Source organism: Dipodomys spectabilis, unplaced genomic scaffold (assembly GCF_019054845.1).
Source record: "Dipodomys spectabilis isolate Male_0828 unplaced genomic scaffold, ASM1905484v1 ptg000089l, whole genome shotgun sequence".
Lineage (NCBI taxonomy): Eukaryota > Metazoa > Chordata > Mammalia > Rodentia > Heteromyidae > Dipodomys > Dipodomys spectabilis.
In genome coordinates this window covers 8,885,447-8,906,131 of record NW_024870766.1, presented here as the reverse complement: position 1 = coordinate 8,906,131, position 20,685 = coordinate 8,885,447, and the positions used below count along the sequence as shown (strand labels likewise).

At 38.6% G+C, this 20,685-nt stretch overlaps 1 protein-coding gene across 1 annotated transcript in view; it reads right to left on the bottom strand.

Annotated features, from left to right (window-relative positions):
- Positions 1-9,525, bottom strand: part of Sema3d (semaphorin 3D) — a 173,791-nt gene extending 164,266 nt beyond the window's left edge. The window contains exon 1 of the mRNA XM_042684634.1: positions 9,029-9,525. The gene's annotated coding sequence lies outside the window, so the exon portion shown is untranslated. The remainder of the gene's footprint in view (positions 1-9,028) is intronic.
- Between the last annotated feature and the right edge of the window lie 11,160 nt (positions 9,526-20,685).

The following is a 20,685-nucleotide window of genomic DNA, read 5'->3' as shown; positions in this document are numbered from 1 at the left end:
CCCACTAAGATTTCTTGCTGGATTCCTGATCCCAAAGAATAGGACGTATGGATCTACTGCTCTCTGCCAGTCCACACAGCTCAAGTATGACAAGTTCAGCACTGGTGCATGGTCTAGAATAGTTGTACTCTCTGGACATAAGATTGTGTTATGTAGAGTGTTTCTGGGCTGATGTCCAGATCTTCCAGTGAATGGGCAGTGAATTAGATCATTTTGTTTCCCTTCCCTGTCTTATAAAAGAGACAAAAATAGACTATTTGGAAATGGCAGAACAACAAGAACATTGAAAGAAAGGTCTTAAGAGTAATACCTGGTTAGAAATTGTCTAGGGACAAGGCGGTGATCACAGAGTGGAGTGAGCTATGTATTACATTAGGCAGAGAGAGAAAGAGAGATGGGGAGACAGAGAGACAGAAAGAGAGAAAGAGGGAGGGAGAAAGGGAGGAAGTTGAACAAACCTGTATGTTTAATTGAGATGGAGCACTGAAACAAAGAATCATGCAGTACTTCATATCCAGTAGTGGAGAAAGCAGCTGTACAATGCTGAGAACTAAGGCTGAGAATCCAGTTCAGCAGTCTAAGGATTTCATCACTGGTGTTCAGTGTCTACAACTGACTTCTTCTACAATGAATACAGAGATGTCTCCCTCACATACTACTTCACACACCATGCTCTGTAGCAACATGCTCCACAATTATATCTCTTAAAACAAGACCCTTTTGAGGGGGAAAAGGAGACATGGTAATAACCCATCTTAAAATGCTATTCCATTATCTCACTATAAACTTGAACTAGGCCACTAAATGACTGTTCTTTGAATGACCTGAGCAGATAAAAACAAGACAATGGAACAATGGGCAGATGGATTGGGAATCTGACAAACATGGGCAGTACATAGCAAAGTAAGGCAAAGCAAAAGCAAAGCACAGCTACTGTAATAAGCCATACGGTTTGGCCATTCACTCCTCACCAGTAACTCTGTGAGACTGATGTTTCCATGACATATCTGTCTCTTGAAATGTAGATAGGTGAGTAATCTCTGAATCACAGTTAAGAGATGGCAGAGCTAGGATCTGAACCCAGGGCATGGCCCATAGACTTAATCACTATACCACATTCTTTCTCACACTGTAAAGGTTCAAAGGTTCAAAAAAGTTCAGTTATCTAGATGAGTAACTGTCTCTGTAAGTAAAGTGTTAAGCAATCAGGACTTATCTAAGGGGATCAGCTAGAGCTTATGGTGATGTGGTGAAGTAACTGGGACCCAAGAGATACCAGAGTGGGGAGAATACTCAGGGAACAGTCTTTTGTCACAAAGACAAAAGACAAAGATAAGAGAGAAGATGACATAATTAAAGATTAGGCTACCAAAAGAAAATAACTGCCTTATGAATAGGAACTTTGATTTGTTGGATTTGATCCAATAGGGACATTGCATTGACCCATGGTAATAATAAATTCTTCTTCTCTTACCCACTCAGCATGGTAGCCACTTCTATGTTTTACCAGTGATAATTATAAACGCATAGCACATGAACAACATTGATTCAATAAGTACATCTTTGATAATGAAAATATGAACATAGGAGAGCTTTGAAAATAATAGAAATGTATAGAAAATATGTGGTGAAATAACTGATGATGCAAATTAAATTTTGTGAATTCCATATTGAAATAGTTATGACAGGAGAAAACAAGAGTGGATCCTGAATAGATTAATTTAGGTGCAAGTGTCAGAGGTCTATCATGTACAACCTTTGGTAGTGTGCTAATGGATTTTGGAGGATATTGAGATGACACCCATTTGTTCCTTGCTTGCAAAACTTAGTCCTTAGCTGGGCACTAGTGGTTCATACCTGTAATGCTAGCTACTCAAGAAGCTAAGATCTGAGGATTGCAGTTCAAAGCCAGCCCAGGTAGGAAAGTCTGTTAGACTCTTATCTCCAATAAACCAATCCAAAAACTGGAAGTAGTGCTGTGGCTCAAAGTGTTAGAGTACTAGTTTTGAGGTGAAGAGCTGAGGGACAGCACCCAGGCCCAGAGTTCAAGCCCCAGCATTGACAAAAATAAAGTATTATTACTACTACTACTACTACTACTACTACTAATAATAATAATCTTTGTCCTATTGCAATGAAAGAAGTAGGTATAATAGTAATTGGAACTGGAAAAATTCTTAAGTATAAGGTGAGTAAGGTTTAGATTTAATAAATTGTTTTCCAAGAAAGATTTACTGGGTATACATTGGAGTGGTTAAAGATGCGAGGTAGGAGGGTTTGGCCGAGGCTGAGAGAGATGCTGGCAGTAAAAGACATGAAACTAGTCCAAGTGAAAGGAGTAATCATCACAGCTAAAGCCTCATGTGGGAAGAGTAGAGCAGTTGTAGGCCCACATGCTTGGCTTATGTGGCTGACATTGCTTTGTTTTGTTTATTGACCTAGGAAATTTACAAGACATTTTGTTTTTGCTCTTCCAAATATAATCTTCTTAAAGCACATAGACACACACACACACACATACACATACACACACACTTCTAAACTACTTATCTATAATAATAATAAAAGGAGCACTCTAAAGTTTTCGTTCCTGATTATTGAAAATAACAAGGCTACAGTTATACAAAAAGATGATTTCTGGCTGTCTTGAATTTGATGGGTATCTCACTATTAATTGCTAGGAGAAAGAAGTCGTTGATGTAATTGTTATTTTTAATAATCTTGTAGTGAAAGTGCACAGGATATGAAATGAATGTTCATTGTACTCTAATAACTCTTGAAATGTGAATCAAATTTCCATTTCCTGTAATATGAAAATGCATATGTGATAAAGATACAACAAAAGAAGGCTTTTCCACAGTCAACATCTAGACATTAGGGGGAAGGTGGGATAGGCAATTCTGAAATATGTTAGCTCAAGCCTTCTGAAGGTTTATTGAGTGCACATGTGTAAGCACAGCATTTCTTCTCTATGCAAGTTATTCCTGCCAAAAACTTGCCCTTTTTAAAACCTGAACAATGAATGCTTTTTGCCAAACCTCTTCACTGTGAAGTCTAAGACAACAATCCTCACGGCTCTGCAAAATGTGAATCTCACCAAAAGTAATGGACTGTTATTTGCTCATCCATATATCTAGTATAAAAGCTTTTGGACAGTAAATTTACAGGTGGTAAAAAAAAATGTTAACTTAAAAAAGTCTACATAAGAGTTTCCTGATATTATAAACTTCCCTTTTGAAAATTACAGGTCATTTACATGCCTTATTCATGCAACTACTCTGCATACAAAATAATGTGGTTATGTTTATTAGTGATCAACCTTTCTGGAAAACAGTATATAAAACATTATTGCATTAAGAAATGGTAATGTAGAAATGTGAAACAGTGATACAGAAGTAAATATGGCCAAAAGAGAGAACTCTGAATTGGAAAATACCTCAAGGATCTAATTAACGAGCACACAATTTCATTAACATTTTACTAGTTTATATAGAAATACTAAGCTCAAAACTGATGAGATTTGAGATTATTATTTTCATTTATGAGAATACTTTAAATAGTAATTTGACTATAGTAAAATATATTGACAGTTGATTAAACAAAAAAAGAAAGACAAGTTGGAAGGTACCAAATCAAAATAGTCCCTATTTCTTCTGCAAATTCAATAAGCACTTAAAAGGTTCCCCTTATAACATGCAATGATACTTTTTAAGGAATTTTAAAATTTCTTCTCGGCAGCTATAATCCTAGCTGTTCAGGAAGCTGAGAGCTGATGATCTCAGTTCAAAGCTAGCCCAGGTAGGAAATACCTGTATAACCCTTATCTCCAATTTACTAAGAAAGAAGCCATAAGTGGAGCTGTGGCTCAAGGGGAAGAGCATAAGTTCTTAAGCAAAAAAAGCTTAGGAACAGCAGCCTTGAGCTCAAACCCCAACTGCCCAACTGACACACCCCAACACACAATATTCTCCCATGCAATAAAAATCTCAAATGTAATATTCTAAGGAGAATCCAGAGTATATGTCAGTTATTTTCATACAGTTAAATTATTTCAGAAAATTCAGTTGACTATCACCAAAAGTGGAAGCCTTTAAATCTCAAGGTCTGGGACTAACACATGTTAATGAAATATGTTTTATACTATGACTCATGCAAACTAAAGACAGAAGAAGAAAAAGCTTAGAATGTCTAAATTTTCAACAACTGTCACAAAATACTCGTTAAATAGAAACTTCACTTACCACAAAGTCCAGAGTCAGGTTATTATATAATAGCTATAAATACAAGGTAGTAATGAAGAGGGAGACATCACATATACAAAGGCTTAGATAGAAGGCTAGAATTTGTCTCCTCTATTTATGACTCTAGGTTTATGGAATGCTAAATGTATTCTAGATATTACTGGTTTATTTATTTAAACAATATTGATTTGAATTATTGTCTACAAAACAACAGATTCAAGATCATTTGGTTTACATATTATTTTTCTGAGATTTTAGAACTGAATGTTCCCTTTTATAGTTTATTTTAATAAGCAAGAATAGTTATAGATCCAGTTTGAAAACTTTTTTCTGTTCTTGCTATCAACACTTGCAACTATAGACAGCACTCAAGTAAAGTCATACATTTCAGTCCTCCATGCCATAGTCCTAGCGAGTTAAAAAGAAATAGAGATATGCAACAAATGGTAAGAAGTGATTATAATCAACAACAAGAATGTAAAAAAATCATATTTGCGAATTTAGATGATTATCTTGAAAGTAAAGATGAAGATATAAACACCAGAAGGGACTGTGGTTGAGGTTTCCTGAAGAAATGACCTTGGCAATACCAGGTTTGGATCTGGAGAGGTGTGTAATAAACCAGATTTATTAACTATGGTCACTTCTTTGCATGTGCTGGTACTTGAGCCTGAACTCACTACCTTACATTCTCACTTAGCATTTTTGATCAAGGCTAGAGCTCTACCAATTGAACCACATCTCTACTTCCAGTATTTAACTGTATAGTTATAGATAAAAGTATCTCAAATTTGTCTGCCTAGACAGGCTTCAAATCAGAATCCTAAGATCTCAACCTCCTAAACAGCCAGGATTACAGATGTGAGCCAATAGTACCCAACCTACAGTCTGTTATTAATGTTATTAGTACAATCTGTTGCACAACTGTAACTGTATATTTTACCTCTCTGAAACTATGACATGGATGATTGAAACTTACTATTTTACTTGACTGATCTATATTTTTGCATGTGTTTATAGGAAAAACTATAAGAACCATTCAAAATTGATCAAGAACTACTCATGTTATTAAAATTAAGTCTCAATTAACAAAGATACTTCCCAAAGAACATGTGGTGTCAAAGCATTAAACTTTCCAGACAGAAAAACAAAGTTAAAAGCTCAAATTTATTTTTCCCAAAATAATGAAGCTGGACTACTCCATCTCAAAGTATACCATCAGTCATTAAAGTGGTACCAGTTAGACTATTTTTCTCTTAGATCAAGAAGTTGATATTCCATATACATAATAAAAATTGTACAGACTTAAGACAAATAACTCTACTCAAACAGGAAACAAAACACCAGACCACAGGAATGCTTTTTGTCATTCTCTTCTAGAAGACATCTTTGAGACAGATGCCAGTCTGTGAAAACCTTTTTGATAATTAATGAATATCCATTAATGGAGGCACAATACAGGGAATAAAAACTGGGCATCATAAAATGCCATGCATTATTTTAACCCCAACTGCAAATAAAGTAATTTGTAGCTCTAGAAAAGAAGAGGTGAGAGTAGCTCAGCTCAGTAACTTTAATTCAGACAGAATTTAATCTGTCACCATGCTAGAAAGAGTATTTGTGTTCCTTCTTCCTTGTAATTGTTTATATCCTTGCTTTTCTCACCAAAAAATGACTCCATTCTCCCCTTATGAGTCCTATCCACACAAACGTAAGTTTTTCTTTGATCATCTTTTCCCTGCAAAATACAAAGCAAGTTCATAAGACTTACCTGTGAAGGCAACTTTCTGGAAAGTGAGGCCTGAACTCTGGGCCTGGGTACTGTCCCTGATCTCTTCAGCTCAAGGTTAGCGCTCTACCACTTAAGCCACAGCACCACCTTCGGCCTTTTTTTTTCTGCTTATGTGGTGCTGAGGAATTGAACCCAGGGCCTCATGCATGCTAGGCAAGCACTCTACCACTGAGCCACCTTCCCATCCCCATCTTTTCTTTTAACCTTTGTACTCATGCAGATTTTAGTTTCCTGATAGTTTCAAAACATTTTGTATTGCCAGACATGTGTGTCCCTTAGCCTTCTTCACAGCCAGGCCCCAAGAAGATAACCAAACTCAGATACTCAAAGCTGTATACCTTTTCCTAATAGCCAAGAGACTATTACAGTAGTAGACAAATGGTGACAGAATATGAAGTCGATGTTTTGATATAAAGGTCATATGAACAGTAATTAGACTCAACACAATCACTGATTGCTGTTAGATAAATTATATTTCTTTTCTTGTTGTTTTTTTACAAACATTTTTAAGCTAGCAATAATTCCTACAAATTCCAATCATATCTCTATAAAAGTATGTTAATACATACATATTCTGGTTCTACTGATGCTGTTCTGTAATGATGATCTGTACTGATCTTAAAGTTCTTGGGTGTCCTTCACATATAAATGAGTCCATACACAGAAACAGCATGAGGACTGACCTCAGAAAGGGCTTCTCTTTAAGGGAGGATAGAAAGTTTCCTGAACCCCTATCCACTAATTAGTTACCATCTCAGCTATGACTCCTAAAAGCTTGTATTTGGTCACAAAAAATACCATATGCATTATTTTCATCTCTAAAATGAAAATAACTAGTCCATTTCCCTATCAAGACATATTGATAGGGCAACGGATTTTAATGATATTAATTATAACGATATTAACATTAATGGCTTTAATATGTTTTGATAATTCTGATTTTAATGAATGCTTTAATAATTATGTTAAAAGAATAAAAGCCAAAATGAACACTAATTTCTCACTGCTTCTCTGCTTTATTTATCAAGAAGGGATTACCATTTACACAATATTGTTAGAATATTATTTGTGATGTACAGACAATGGTGAAACAATGGGAATTTGATAGCCATCTTGCCCTTCTCCAGAATTTTCCATTTCATAAGTGGGTAAATTCCATTTGAAATGTTTTCAGTCCAAATCAGTATCATTTGTCTCTCAACTACCTCGTGGTCCTATTCTTATCTGCCATCATTTTCCTGTATTTCCTGCCTTTCCATTTCCAGCAGCCAAGCTCCCTTCCCATCTCCTTGACCTGGGCTGTCACTTTGCAGCTTGCTGGTGATAGCGATACTCCCCCAACTCTAGCTTCCAGGACTTCAAGACTGCAGGAGGTTAAAACAACTGCTGGGTGTGACTGGCTAATAGCTCCCAACCCAGATTCTTCCTGCCCATCCTTCCTGTGGCCTGGCCTCACAGTTGAGAGAGAGAAAGGAAGGCATTATTAGAGTGATGACATGGACCTCTCTTTCTTCCCTACCCTTCATTTATTTTATTTTATTTTATTTTATTTCTGGTGCTAGAACCAAGAAACTGGAAGCTCACTGTCCAGGACCCTGCGGTTGCCATGGTTACATGAGATCAGCAGCTGCTCTCAGGTTATATACAACCGCGTCCCCCTCCCCCCACCCTTCACTTGAGCACCCACGCAGGAAGAACCTTTCTCCAGCAAAACCTGATCCACCTTCTCCACCCCAGCTGGTACTTTTTTGGCTGAGACAAATCGTGAAGGCAGAGGGCTTGCGAGGAGGAGGGGGGAAGATGAGTCCATCTGGGGACTTTGCATCTTCTTGGCGGTTCAGTTAAGTGGAGAAAAGTTCGCGCTCGGGACTCCGTGGTGTCAGTGAGGCGGACCCCGGGGGTAAGCAGCTCCAGCTGCTGGCGCGCGCGTCCCGTCCAATCCCCACATTCCAGACGACCCAGCCAGAGCGCGACGTCTCCTCCTCCTGTCAAGTCAGACTTCTGGCGCGCTGCAGCGCCGGCAAAGCCACTCAGCCCACGAGGCTGAGCACGAGTCAACAGAGGAGAGGCTCGGGGCGGAACCCAGCCGCCAGGGAAATCACCTAACGCAAGACCCCTCCGGGGGGCTGCGTGTGTGTGGATGGAAGCCCGAGCTCACCCTAGGACTGCGGTCCTTCAGAATCGATCCAAGCCGGATTCGGGCCCCGGGAGGAGAGCGTTCCCTAGCTGTTTGCTCTATTTCACAGCCAGATAACTTTATGCCTGTTTGTTTTTTGTTTTTGTTTGGTTTGGTTTTGAGGGTTATTTTTTTTTTTTGACAACTTTTCCCTTTAGATCAAGAAGGAACGATCAGATCCAGAGTCACATTGACTCTGCAAGAAAATACCACACAAAACACATTCCTCTTCCCTCCTCCCCCCCCCTCTTCGCCCCCCCAGCTCCAAGGGGAAAGGATCGAGCTAGGGTATAGTAGTCCCTTGGCTGAGTCGTCCCCGGGTGCTCCCCGCCCGCCCGGGTGTCAGCCGGGTGAACCTGCGCGTCCGAAGGCAGCTAGGCGCGTTCCTAAACGCCTCTTCTGCCTGCGCCTGGGCGGGCACGGGGCGTGGGGGGTGGGGGGACCAGGGCGTCTAGGGAGAGGGCAAAAGTTCCCGGGCGCGCCCTGGAGGAAAAGTTTGTGCAGTGTTGGCAGGCGCCGGCTCTGGATGTTACTTTCCAGCCGCCGCCAGGCTGCGGCACGCGGGCCACTGCACCCCGGGGGCCGCGCCGTGGCGGGAGCCACGAGTGTCCGGCGGCGCTCGGTTCCCCAACGCACCGCTCTCCCAGCGCGTCCTGCGGTGCGCCCCATCCCCGTCCGCGCTCGCGCGCCTTCTTAAGCTCGGGACGGGTCCTTGTCTCCTGGAGACTTCACTTGGGAAACCACCGCCAATGCGATCATCCCCAGTGTCTCCAAACACCCTCCCACCGGAATTAGCAGGTGACCCGAGACCAGACTCACCTGGTGTGTGCTCTGCGCTCCGTCTTCTCTCTTTCCGGGATGCGGTGTGAGCCAGAGGAACGGGGCTGCCGGGGACGAGGGTGGGCGATCCCTGACCCGGGGGCACCCGACGCGAGTTTGCTGTGAGCCGCAGAGCCCTGGCGGAGCCGGGGAGCCGCCGGGCGGCCCTCCCTGGCAGAGCGCGGAGGCCGCGGCCGCAGAGGCCGGGCGGGAAGGCAGGGGGCGCTCCGGACCCCTGAGCGCCGGGGCTGGGACGCGCGGGCGGGGAGCGAGCGAGGCACCAGCTGGAGCCTTGGCGGGGCGAGGGTGGGTGCGGAAAGGCAGCGCCCCGAGCAGGAAGGCGGCTTTTTAAGTTTGTGGTGTAACCGCAGCAGCTGTTCGGGGAGAGACTCAGTCCTTCTAAAAAGGGGGATGCTCAAAGCGCCGGGGATTACCTCTCCCTGCTCAGTCTCCTCCCCCAGCTCCCGGGCCTCTTTTCCTCCACGCCTGCAAGTCTACCCTTGTCTGCGTGTCGGCTGTCAGTGGATTTAAAGGTAGTTCCGGAGGCGCTGAAGGATGTTTCTGGGAACACGGGACCTGTGACGCCGCAGACTGGACCCGAGTGATTTAGGAACCCGTGTAGGATCTTTTTTATAGTCAATTCCCTTACGGACCTAGGACTGGAGAACGGGGTGTGCCACAAATAAACATCGCCCTACAAATTCTAACTCCCCCAATGTGTACCTGTGTCCCTTTATATAAGAGCTATTGATTATTCCGGGTTGAATCACATCAGGACTTCTTAGTGGGGCGGTATTCCTAAGGCATTAAGAAGAGAAAGTCCGAGAGGGAGAGAGAGAGAGACAGACAGACAGACATACAGACAGACAGACACAGACACAGAGAGAACGAGAGAGATCTTCAAACCAGGCCTAGAGTTGAACTTCATACTCTTGTGTGCTGAAGTTTCCTTTGCACATTCTTGTACACCTTGCTGACACAATAAAAAGAAAAAAAAAACTGAGAAGTATGTGAAGACAAAAAGAGGGTATGCCTTTTGTGGAATCTGGAACTTGCCCAGTTTGGAGGGACAATCCTTTCTAAGTAAAATAACACACAACCAGCTTTTGTTTTATTTTTTAATTGATTTTAGAAAAACCCATCATGGGTGTTACAGAAAAGAGCCTGCATAATTGAGTACTGACGGCAGCTCTGTACTCACACACCTTGCCATAAGTCACAAGTAAAGCTCACTTGAGACAGATGCACAGAAGGAAAGAGCCATGGGGGCCTGCAAATGTCAGCTTGATTTAAAAGCGCGATGTGTAAAGGTCACACAGCAACCTAAGCAAATGACAGAGAGTCCATTGATTTGGGGGTGGTGAGCCTACAGGACATGGAATGAGCAGAGGAGACCCTAATTCCACCTCTCAATTGCAGCAGAAATCTGAGGGGCATGGAAGCAAAACAGTCGTTTTAACTTATGGAGAGAGGGTGGTGTAATCTAGGCAAAATAAGTCTCCAAATTCTGACCAAAATTCTTTCCTGTGTTCCATATTGTTCTGCCTCTATGACCTTGGTTTTTGACTGTCAGCTAACCCTGTAATTTTCCTCTTTGCCTACAGGAAACCTGAAATCCCCACAGACTGTTTCAATGTATAGCAACTTCTTCGTTTGTCTTATTCAATGTTACACCATTCCTTTTGTAATTAATGATATACGTGATACGTTTCTTGCATTTCTGCATATTTTTGTGTTCTTTTCCTTGTGCCATCCACTTGCCATCTAAATTACAATTACCCCATCCTCATCTCAGGCCAGATTCACACTCCATACATGGTGGGTTCATGGCTTTTTTAGACTGTTAGAGATTCTTTTCTTTATTTTTTGATAAAGGAAAAGTTTGTCATGTTTAAATAAAGTAGCTGTGAACTCTAGATTTCTTCTATTTTTCCCACCTAAATTACAACTTAATACACGCAGACCCAAAGGACACTTGCTCAGCTGCCATCTCAACTCCTTCCACAAAGCCCTTCCCACATGAATCATTCCCTCCTGTTTTCCAAAAGTATGTTGATCTTTAAGGTGCTAGATATTTAACAAGTACTTGTGAGTTGAATGAAATCATTGATATGATGATGGTGATGCAAGTCACATTTGCTTTTGGTGAATTTCTATTACTGTATCTTATCCAGATGACTTTAACAAAACTTTCTAAGAGATTAAACTTAATGACATCAAAATCAATCTTTTTGTCTGCCCTATAGGAAAAATTCCATATCTGAATCCTAACTGAAAAACTCCAGAAAGCAAGAAGTGTTTTATATTATAGTTTTTCAAAAATTTAAACTATACTGTGTAGTTTAGCTTGTCTCCAATGGAGACTATTAGGATTCAAGAAGTGTTCCTTATTTACTCTAAAAGAGTAAAGAGAGAACTACCTAATTACAGCTAAAATGTTTGTCTCAGTGTGAGAATTGTAAAAAAAAAAAAGGAAAAGAAAACCCATGCTTTTAGGCTTGGGGACAACTGTTAAGTAAATAATAATCCAGACTGTTCTGTGATATAGTACCTCTCACCTACCTCCATTTATATTCAAAGAGTCTGAGAAAATCATTCTAATAGATAATAGTAGATAAGAATTAGATACTGAGAAATGTTACTATTTCTCAGTGGATTACACTTTAATACTAAATAAAGCCAAAAAATAAAGTTGTAATGGTAAAAATGTCAGTAATCCTAAATCTGTATTGGGAGGCATGGGAAGACGGGCAGTGACACATAAAGGTAGAATAAGTGTATTCTAGACTTCTCCAACTCCATATATAGCTCTCTCAACCCAGAAGACAGGAGAAAGATAATTGCTAGGTCCAGAATTTAAACCTAGCAGGATCTCAGAATTTGGCTTTGTCTGGTCCTTTTCCAAAAAAATTCTAGTTCTCTCTGAATAATGGTATATTGACAAACTAAATGAAAATTTGGTAAATCTGAAGAAAAACAAGGGTCAATAGTGATTGAAAAGGTATGTAGAGAGGCAAGTAAAGAAAATGGAATTAAAGTTAAGCCGTCTAGTGCTCACTTATAAAACTAGTCCTAACTCTGTCACACGTTAAACTTCTCTCAAAATAAATAGTACTTATGAGTGATTTCTCACATATTAACATATCAGTACTGACAGATAAGACAGAAACTGGGACGTTTGTTGATTTAGGTCTAATTGGAACAAGTGACAGCATGAATTGAAAGCAGTTCACCTGCCTCCTAATCTTCTATTGGGTGTTTTCCCCTTACATATTCCAAGTAATGTTCTCATCTGCTTTATTTGGTCATAGTAATGCACTCATCACTGGCTCGTGTGATATTTACATTGTAAGACCATTAGATGTGCTTAGTGGTGGTAGAAAGGCATATATCTGACTTTTATCTTTTACCTCAGTGTTAATTACACACATCCACAACTTTCAAACGTAAATACATTCCTCCTTCTCATCATCTGATAAATGCAGACGATAATTTATGATTCCTTAATTGGCATGTAAAGCCATCTGAACTCTTCTTCAAGGTTTAACTTTTTATATAACATCATAAATAATCTCAAATGTTCAGTTAGGAGAGTGAGTTTCTAAAGAGGACCCTGGACCCCGAAGCCTGAAAACCCCCAGTTCCTTCCTCCTGCCTTATGCCCTTGCTCTCTCTGGAGTACCTCCTCACCCTTACATAGTCTTACAAGAATCAACTATTTTTCAAACCTTTCCAAGCCAGAATCTTGGGGTTATATTTACTTAGCTGTGTCAGGGTGTGGTGAATAATTAAATTCAGCAGGAATGTGCTTCAAAATAAAAATAAAAACATAGATCAGCCCCTTTGGACCAAATCCTGGGACCTCATTAGAAAAAAAAAATTCCTTGACTTTGAACATTCACTAGAAGCTAGGAAGGTTTTATTCATGCCTGACATAGGAGGGCATGTAGCTATTTCAATAGGAGAGTTCAAATGATTCTTTACTTTTATTTGTAACAATGGACTTGTATCAATAAAAGATTTTAAGAAAGATAAACTCTCCTAGGCATCATGTATAAAAGGTATCATAGTCAACTTTGCATTTCTTAAACATCATTCCACCTTTAGAGCATATTTTAGATAAAGCATATTCTGAGGAAATAGGGTAGAGAGAAGAAGATTCACATGATATGTGGTTGAGGCAAGACTTATTTATGTAAAGGTGCTGAAATAAAGAAAAATATGCCCTCTTGTGGCTTATTTGTTCTGTTTCACAACTAATCAACAGTACTCTATTACTTCCTGAAACCCAAACATACCTATATTCCATGTGGAATTCAACTATTCCTTTGTGTAGTAACTGGCAGAAGCAGGGCCTTGCAGACAGCAGAAAGGCATTCCAAGACTTCTACTTTGTTCAAGGTCATAAGCAGCTGCTTAGCCACAAAGAAATCAGTATCTCTGAACACAGGGGATGGTTTTCCAAAATAACCCACAGATTCATACAGATATTATCAAAATGCCTTCCACAGTAAGCGCCTTTAGATAGGATTTCTTTCTTTATATAGTGAGGTTTGTTTTGGAGAGACTTAAACCACCAGTTTCTACAAATAGAGAAAATTCAGGATTTTCTTCCCTACTAGTAAAGAGTAATAGTAGAAACAGTGTGCCCTACTAGTTCTTTGACTTGGAGATGATGTTTATTCATCCATCCAAAATAGTAAAAAACATAATAAAGCAATTCTGAGGATAGTGATTTCATTCTACATATCTTTTCCCTCTTTATTTCTTCTAGTATACACAGGGGGATAAAAAGATGTAGCAAATGTATTAAGTTCTATGATGCTCAGATAGAGATCCATTTTTAAGGTCAAGAGATAAGTTCAAGAAGAAGTAGAAGACTCTTCACTCTCATTATAATAGGACATAGACAAAAACAGGCTAAAGAAGGCAATGCAAACACAAAGAAATATGCTGATTGTTAATTTAATTATAACTACATAAATCAGATTTGTAGTACATTAAATATTGCTAGTCAGAAAATTTGTAATTTTATTTCCTAACTACTCTTTGGCTTATATATTAATGAATTATTTTATCTTAAACACCAGAAGGGACACTGCTATTTCTATTGTTTATGCTTATTTTGTATTGCTTACTTTTAAAATATTTTGTATGATAAAAATCAAACAAATTATTTTTTCTTCAAAAGTGAAAATATATATAGCTACAGACATGCTTCTCTGGGTGATTTAAATTGTCTCTGACTTCTCAACTCTGCATTGTATGGTAAGTTGACTTCAACCACAGATACTCTCACTTGAGTAATTTATCAAAGCTAAAATCATGCTGAAAGAATATTTGAAAAAAAAGGAAGCAATACATATCTTAACTTCAGGATGATTTGTCCCTAACATAGACAAGAAAAGAAGTCTACTGCCCAAGTTGAAAATTCTCTTTTATTAAGATTAAGGACATTTCATTTGTGGTAAAAATGAAGGTAGACAGAATCATGGGCCATGAGAAGCAGAAGGTTAGGTAGACAATTTGGCCTGGGCTTGTAGAAGTCCTCAGTGTTTCTCTGTCCTTGGCAGTGTAAAATGAAAGCCATTGTTTGGTGTGTGGGCATGTAATGAGGAAGAAGCAAAATCATGCGATGCATACCCTTAAGATCATGTGTGGTAATCAGCTAGTCAGTACCACTGGGAGTTTTCAGCATTATTTATTTTAGAAGACTGTATTTGTTCTTATAATACTTGTTGTATGTTTAGCTGCCTGTTCATATGCTGGTTCAAGGAAGTGTTTGAGTCATTGACAATGGACCATTTACCATTTGTTCTGAAGAGAAAAGAGATATTTCAGGAGAGGATAAACATGGAGGTTAATTACTATTTGGCAAGAAGATTAAAAAATGAAAAACACACAATGGAGTCAGTGCAGAAGTGAATATATAGTTAAGTACAAGGTCAGAATACAGTTGAAATGGATTTTGAGTAAAATCCTGCATGGTGAACAGAAAATATGCACCTGGAAGTGTGGGAATAAGAGACAGAGGGTACAAGGTTAGGTATTTTAGTAGAAAAGCATGTGAATTATGTGAATTCCTCATGTGGGAAGTTGGGCAATGGGTTATGAGAAATACTTTCAATCTTCCTGCAGTAAGAATCTATAAAAAAAAAAAAAAGGTATAGAAAATAAGACTGTGAAAGCACTTACCAAAAAAAAACAAAAGATAACACAAGTTTGTAGGTAACTGGCCAAGAAAGTAGGACTTGACAGAATGAAGGGGAGAAACATACTAAGACCTTTGAACATAGTAGTGATGTCAATCATATTAAGAAATCTCAGGGCAGTGTTTGGTGGCTCACACTGCTAATCTCAGCTACTCCAGAGGTGGACATTGGGAGGATCTCCATTCCAGGCTATCTTGTGTAAAAGTTAGTCAGACTCTCATCTTACAAAACAAGCTGGACATGGTGTTCCATGCCTGTAACAATGTGAGTCGCAAAGAATGAGAATGCATTTGAATTTGCCCCATAAAGGTTAGAATGTTGCAATGGGTCCACTCGAATCACTATTTAAAGGAATGAGATGTACAAGACTTTGTGTGGAAAAACAAACTTTGCAACTTTGGCGGGGCGGGGAGGGGGGTGGGAGCGGAGCGCGGGAAGACAGGGGTGTGTGTGGGGGCGGAGATGGGAAGGGCTGGGAAGGGGAAACAAAGGAGGAGGCAACAATGCTTGATAAGAAATGTACTCATTATCTTGCCCATGTAATTGTAACGCCTCTGTACAGTATTTTCACAATAAAAAAAGGTTAGAATGTGTTTGTGATAATACAGTAAAATTTCTGAAATTTATGTAATCACCTAATCACAATAAAACTTGTAATAAAAGAGAAAGAAAAATTTAAAAATGCTAATATTCACGATCTTCAAGTTCACAATGTGAAAACACAAGGATCCTGTTTGTCTGGAAAGACGAAAACTGATATCAAAAATAAAATAAACTTTCAAAAAATATTTAGGTAACAAAGGTAATTCATCAAATATTTTTCAATAACTCTCACTCTAATTTCTGGGAAAATGTCGTATTTTAGAAGTGGCTTGCTTTTTTCGACATAACGATTTGCACATCTCATTGTTGCAATGAATGGTGGGGAAGGGGGAGGATGGGGGGTTAGGTGGGGGGAGTATGGGAAGGGATGGGAAGGGGAAACAAAGAGGAGGGAACAATGCTTGATAAGAAATGTACTAATTATCTTGTCCATGTAATTGTAACTCCTCTGTAAGGTATTCTCACAATAAAAAAAAAAAGTGGCTTACTTCTCCTGAAATGACTTTATGATCATGATCTAGCTGAATAAGTGAATTATTATAGCTGTTTCAAGTGTGTGTGTGTGTATGTGTGTGTGTGTGTGTGTGTGTGTGTGTGTTGTGTGGATATGTGTGTGGACATGCATGCACTCATGTAGTATAATTACTATGCAATTTTTAATTTAAAATGTTATCTTAAAAAATAAAATGTTCCCTATTCACAAAAAAGAAAAATAATGTAAAGAACAGCGCACATGCCTAAGAAATGCAAATCTGAGGCCCTCAGTTCAAACCTCAATACTGAAAACTGAAAACAAAACAAAACCTAGTCCCTCGCCCCCAACAATATCATGTTTAGAAATAGAATAAAATTGAAGGGAGAAGTTTTCTTTTCACCACTACAATATTTCTGATTAACAAAAAATCTGAACATAATCCACACAATGAGAGGAAGTTTCAAGTGTGAGAACAGTTGAATCTTATATGTCCTGTGCAGTCTAGATTTAGAAGATGACATACATTTTAAAAATACTTTTTTTCATAATTAAAAATAAAGAACTCTTTGAGCTCTTAAAAAAATGAATGCATAGTTTAGTGTTGGCAGAGATGATTCTTGCCAGACTAGAATATTTCTCAGTTGACCTTTGAGAACTGAGTCTTGATCAAGGATAGTAAGTTTTCCAAGTGGTTAAAAACAGTATAGATTGATTGAGCATTACCTCAAAATAGTTGAATGACTAGACTTTTGTAATGGCAGCTATTGATCTAACATGGTTAAAAAACATACTGTCAGCCTCTTAGAAATAGTTTACCAATGCTATTTATTGATTTGGATAGACTTAGAAAATAATTTTCCTAGAAGTGAATTTGATATGTTGATTAAGACCCCAGAGTAAAGCAATAAAATTCAGTACTGTATAATTCCTACTAACTACATAATCTCATTTCTATGATAACATGCTTAGTTCTTTCAGTGTCAGGTGTTAGAAACAGGACTCTCACAGGGAGGGGGTTGGAATGCCCTTGTAGAATTGTCGGTCATTCTTCTCATCAAAGAAAAGCTTCTTGCTCATGGGTAAGATTTTGGGGAGTAAGAGACAACTGGATTCAGGGCCCTCCATGTGACTTGTTTTCTTGCTCTTGAATCCCTTTTTCCCTAGTATCACTTTTAATACTTTATTACAGTTTTGTTTTGTAATCCGTAGTCCTTAAAATAACACAAATCTTTTGAAATATTCTAAGATACTGTAACATCTGTAGTCATTGTGAAAATAATCAAAAAATCTTTTGACTTTATATTAGCCATTTTCACACATATGAGATGTTTTCTCAACATATTTTAAATTGGCAATTTACTACTGGATAGAGATGTTGGGATTTTTTTTTCAAATCCATTTGACAATTCATCTGTCCTCTTTTTAGAATGTATTTAGATTATTGTAATTGTATTGTTAGTTTTGTTCTTACTGCACAGTTTGAGTTCCTCATGTATGGGATTTTTGTTCCTTTGTCAGTGATGATTCAAAAATATTTTCTTCAATTCTATAGATTTTCTCTTTGCTTTGCTAGAGCGTGGAGACTAACGTTAGCTAGATGGCTTAATGATGTCTCATCTTACAATTTCAGACCTTCCGATGACAAAAACAAAACACAAAAAACAAACAACCCCTCCCCACTATATGCATTCTGTAAAACCATACTATAAATTTGAGATTACGGTCTTCCTGGACTAGTGAGATGTAGCTTACTGAACTGACCCATTAAACAGCTAATCCTCAGAGCCCTGTGTTGTTGAGCAATGCAGTCTGCTAGGTTACTACAGAATATATATTTCATTAATTCATTCATGGTATCTTCAACCTATGACTAGTTTATTGGGATAAAACTTCATCTTAAGTCTATGAATACCTATATTTCATATTTCAAAGTTGTTAAAAATATATTTTAAATCTTCTAACCACAGATTGTGATAGGCCAGTTGTGTTATCTTCAACTTCTTGCCATGAATTTTGACGTTTCTCAGTGCCTGCAGGCTCTTATCCAAGTCTCTTTATCTCAGGCTTATGAGAACTAAAGTTTATAACCATAAAATAATGCAAATATATTGTGTCTGAGGGCCTTCTGCAAATAACCAACAAGTGTATATGAATGAGCTCAGACTGTTCAGAGTGTCATGGAGGCTCTTGCTACACTGACTTTTCTAGTAGACTTTCTCCTTGCCAAGAAGAAATTGTTTCCCTAATTTGGGATATATTTGACTATTTCAAGCTGCTAATTTTGTTCTGTCTTCTTTCCAGTTTCTGCTGATTGGAAATCTTCCTTATTCTTCTAATTTCTAAATATATACCTTATATTCTGGTCCATCCAGCAAGCTCCATTCTGAACTCCTAATGGATGAAGAGTAAAATAGACAATTCTCATCTAGGAAAATCTTGCATCGCAGAGCTGTTATTGGCTGCATTTTATATCAGACAATGCATATAGACCATTATAGACTTTTTCTGTGAATCATTTCTGAACTACCTACCAAAGCTCCAAAAAACAGACACTAATGTCATCCCAGGAGAATCCAGAATGGTCAGAGAGATGGAAGATGCATTGGGAAAACCTGAAAAATTATAAAAGTGTTACATATGCAGAAGTATTGTTAATACTGTGAATTGTAGTTTTAAAGGGTAAGGATACATACTTAAATGTTCATTGAGGGACACACCAGAATATTATCTTGTTTACATTCCCTCACCAGAATATGGGTCCATCTTGACACTATTCTGATGTAGATGAAGGTAATGTCAGGCCAAGTGTGATGTCCTTAATGTCTGGCAGCAATCTCAGTGCTTGAAACGATACTGTTTTTCAAAGCCCTATAAATGTTCTTTTCTTTCTTCTTGGTTCTGAACTTCTGCATGATCAATGTTTGTGTGATAGATTGTGATGATATACAGCAAATTTCACTTCCACCTTAGTTCATAGATCTTTGACCTCACGTTAATATAACAATATAATCTTTTTGTAAAAAGAACTGTATGGAACAGAAAGTCTATCATTCTCATATACTTGTCACAGACAGTGGAAAAATTGTAGTAAAAAGTTATGTTTGATTTAGAAATCACAATTCCATTTTTTAACATTGTTGCATGTACAGAATGTGGTTAGGGTGATGTGGTAGAATCATTGATAATGAATAGACAGATCATGGTTGTTTTCATTTTCTCTTTTAAGCCATCTTCATAAAAGAGGGTAGGTTTTATAACTGTCTTGTTGTCTCCTTCTGGAACATGTACCAACAAGTAGAATAGTAATTTTTGTGGTGCAAAGGATGCTCCAATCAAGGACTAAATACTATACTTTTTAGTCAGTACATAACTCAAATATCGAATCATTAATTGGGTAGTGATTAATTTGCTTAAACCAACAGTGGAAGAAACCAAAGAGGCAAGTGCCTCCCATAATACTGACTGTGAACACTCTACTAATCATTCCCCTCCAGTGGAGAAACTAAACGAAATGTGCACTATATATTTTTCTTTTTTGTCAGTTGTGGGACCTGAATTCTGGGCCTGGACACTGTCCCTCAGAATTTCAACTCAAGGCTAGTGGTCTACCACTGGAGCCACAGCACCATTTCCAGTTTTTTTTTCCTGCTTATGTGGTGCTGAGGAATCAAACCCAGGGGCTCATGTGTGCAAGGCAAGCACTCTACCACTGAGCCACTTTACCAGCCCCTGCATTAATTTTTAAATCTTGCACTATAGCATATTGCTCTCTAGTCATATTACTATATCTAAGATTTAAGATTTTTCCTAGTAACTTCTTGAAAATGTCTCAATAAATATAAATAAAAGACAAGTTAAACCAGGCACTGGTGGCTCAGAACGCTGAGATCTGAGGATCACAGTTCAAAGCCACCCTGGGCAGGAAAGTCCATGAGACTCTTATCTCCAATTAACCACCAGAAAACTGGAAGTGGTACTGTGGCTCAAGTAGTAGAGTGCTTGCCTTGAGCTGAACAGCTCAAGGACAGCACCCAGGCCACACAGTTCAAGCCCCATGACTGAAAAAAAAGACAAATTGAAACAATCATATTAACTTTTTGAAACTATTTAGGAGTTTCTCTAATCATCAAAAATTGTGGGATGATTCGATGGAATCTCATCTTTATCTCTCTTCAATTTGAAAACTTATAGGGAGATAGAGCTTTGTCTTGGACATTTCCTTCAGGAACAATAAGAACACACTAGTAGTCATAACATCACCACCTGCAGCTCCCACAGAACTGGATGAACATAACATGTTTTCTTTCACTGATTTCTAAAGATAGGTAATAGTTGTATGTCCTAATTTACTCAGTTTCCACTTTCAA